Source organism: Pteropus medius, unplaced genomic scaffold, assembly GCF_902729225.1.
Source record: "Pteropus medius unplaced genomic scaffold, Ma_sr-lr_union100, whole genome shotgun sequence".
Taxonomy (NCBI): Eukaryota; Metazoa; Chordata; class Mammalia; order Chiroptera; family Pteropodidae; genus Pteropus; species Pteropus medius.
Genome location: NW_024340849.1, coordinates 5042116 through 5045436, shown reverse-complemented (window position 1 = coordinate 5045436; position 3321 = coordinate 5042116). Strand labels below are relative to the sequence as shown.

Below are 3321 nucleotides of genomic sequence, written 5' to 3'. Positions count from 1 at the left end.
ATGAAGGTGTTTGGGAAAGTGCGATTCCCATTTGAACATTTACAGCCTTTTCCAGCAATGGCTCTTTCATTAGAATCAACAAGAAATTATTCTTTACTCGTGATAGCTTTATTCAATGCGTAAACCCAAGCCGTGGTAAAATTTTATAACGAGGATAATGTGACAATACATCCTGCATACTTTTCAAAGGTGTGCCTTTGTTGGTGAAAACTAACTAGGGTGTGGTAGAGGCCTCAGTCAACATGAAGTTCAAGGCTCATGGAAAGGAAAGCACTGGAGGACACCTCACTCACAGACAATGGAAAACTCACAAATTAGTGAGGGCGCTGCTCACTCTGACATTCAGATTGGAGCCAGAAACAAACGAACAAAAGGTAGTCTTATTGAAAGTTTCGAAGTGATTTTTTTAAAAGCTTTATTTCAGTGTAACAATGATACATTTCTTCACATAGATCTGTAGGGCAATACACAATGCAAAGCAAAACACTGGCCAAGTTTGAAAGAATTCCAAATAATACAATTACCTGAATTTGTGTGAAAAGCATTAATTAACAGTGAATATCAATAAGTGACATTGTTCACTGACTTGGGCATGCAGGAAAAAAATGGAATCCGGCTCATATTTGTGAGAAGTACTGCTCTTTACCTTTCTCATACACAGAAACAAAAGATCACACATGATTTAACTGTGTCACAAATAAAATATGTGGTTCTTTCTTTGTTTACTCGAAATTATTTTCCTCAAAACTTAATTGCAATGGTCCATAAGACCAAAGTCTGCAGCATAATATTCACTCACTCACCGTAGCAAATAATTTTTTAAAAAAGAAAAAGTACCACAGGAATTTCTGACAATGTTTTGGGAGAAAAAATGAGACTGTTTTTGAGTAGCGATGGAATGTTGTTTTAGTGGGTGGAAGCAGTAACAACAGACACTCACTCAGGAACATACTTATTTTTTTATTTAGTGGAAAAATGCTTTTCAAACATGTTGCAGTTTATCTACAGAAAAACCAATGAACAGAAAAGTGAAATGTATTACACATTTTCAGAATCGTAAAAATCAGACAAAAACTTAAGAAACTTTATTTACATGGACAATGTATTAAAAACTAATGTAAACTAATATTTTTTAACATAGTGATTGTGTTAAGATGGTCTGGTAATTAGTACTTCTCTTTGTTTTTACAAACATTACAAACATTGCTTAGGATCACAGGTAGATTGTCGGTTTCATTATCAATATGTATTAAATGTCCACAGTACTCTATAAAACAAGTACGTAGACACTTAGGCCAAAAATGCACTACATAAAAAAAAAAACAAAAAACAAAAAACAAAAAACATGATTTCCAAGCCTACCATTTCCTTTTGCGACACCCACTTTCCCTTAGCATCGCACAGAAAGACTTCTACAGAATTCACACGGCCTTGCAGCCTTTGCTGTAATTTCTATCATAGCCAATATTCCAATATTCTGATGAGAGAAGAACACAGAAATCAGAGAGCGGCCAGTGCTTCCAAGTCTAACTGGACGTCAGAACTATATTAGGAGTTGACAAACAATGAATATTTTTAGTAAAAATGTGTCTCAAATATTGTATGCAGGCTCACATACAAAAATTATTTGTTGTTTTCCTAAAATTCAGTTTCAGTGAGGCCTCTATGTTTTCTCTGGCATCCCTAGTTGCATGGCTATTGGTAAAACCAATTTAATATGCAAACAATCCCTACTTTTCACTTTAGTGTGTTCATGAAAATCATACCAGAGAACTGTAAAATAAAGATCATTTTAACCTTACTAAACATAAACTTCTACTAAACCAGAAATCACCATTCGTATTTTCAGATACCACTGTAAGTTGGTCAATTAAAATGCAAATCGAGGTGATTTTTCCTGATGAACATACTTCAGGGATAGATAAAACTCATGAATAACTGATTAATGGTGAAAAATGATATGTGGGTTTTAATGGCACGGTTAGGGAAGTCAATCAATGAAATTGGAAGTAGGAAGAGGAATAAATGGTTGTATAATTATAAGATGCTTCATGGATTATACTAGAGCAAAACATCTCCTTGGGGGGATTTGGTACGCAGGGCTATTTCTAGGAAGTACTGGGGCACACGTCATCATGTTATGTGCTTTTTTCTCTTCCTAACCATCAATTTTGTCCAGCTGGAATCTAGTTAGAGGAATTTCAAAGGCCCCCTTGAGGAAAAAGAGGCCACAAAATGGCAATGGGGAATTGTCTCATTGTTTGCTTTAGAAATTTGGGGAGAGAGTATAGAGTGAACGTATGTGCCAGTCAATTTAGCGATAACCAATGGGGAGAAGCAGTGGAAAAAAATCGAATTGACCTCTTTAGTTTCTCCTGCATTTCTCCAACGACGGGCCCCTCCAAGACAAAGGACGGATGCCATCTTTGGTCTAGGGATGGCTTCAGAAGAGAACTCAAGAAACTATAAAATATGGTCAGCTGTCATTTATAACTGAGATGTCAGAGGTCCGGGAATTATAGATTTTTTTTTTTTAATACCTATAGCACCTGGTATTCCAAGGTGGTCTCCCACCCAAGTACTAACCAGGCCCGACCCTGCTTAGCTTCTGAGATCAGACGAGATTGGGCACATTCAGGGCGGCATGGCCATAGACCAGGAGTTACAGATTTTACGGAGCAAGAGAGAAGTCATTTGTTTCTTAAAAATAATGCACGTAGTTTGACTATCAGCAATGTGAAAAAGATCCATCCCCAAGATGTTTCTTTCCATCAGGTCGCAAAAGGCACTCTTCATGGCTTTTTGATGTCACCTCCTAATCATCTCCCCTTCACTCTGACACCCTGGCCTCAGAACGGCCAGAACCAGGCAGCACATCACTCCCTTCGTCACAGCCCTATTTGGACTCTATGAGACAGAGTTCAAGTGAATTACATAAAATTTTGTTCTGAGTAAAAATGAGAATGTAATAATTTATCTTCTAATTTTGATTCTATTGGTCATCAATTTTCAAGTTTGGGAGGTCATATTTAAATGGACTTAGATTTATGTAAACTAAATCTACTTTCTTCCCACTGATAGAAAAAACATAAAAGATAAAAGATTTGAAGAAAAGCCGAAGTATAGAAAAAGCAAAGCCCTGCAAGTGGTTAAGACCTGTAATCAATCGTGGGTGACTGTAGTGTGATTACAGTTTATCACACTTGATTTTAAAGCTAATGCAAGAGTAAAGTCAGATTTATGTGAGATGGGCCACATAACTGGTATTTTTCTCGAATGACTTTTTTTTTTTTTGCTAGTTCAAAAAGAATCCATCTTATT

The 3321-nt window shown here is 36.4% G+C and overlaps 1 pseudogene; it reads right to left on the bottom strand.

Annotated features, from left to right (window-relative positions):
• Positions 1–2537: 2537 nt before the first annotated feature.
• On the bottom strand, positions 2538–2656 carry LOC120589473 (uncharacterized; annotated as a pseudogene).
• Positions 2657–3321: the final 665 nt, after the last annotated feature.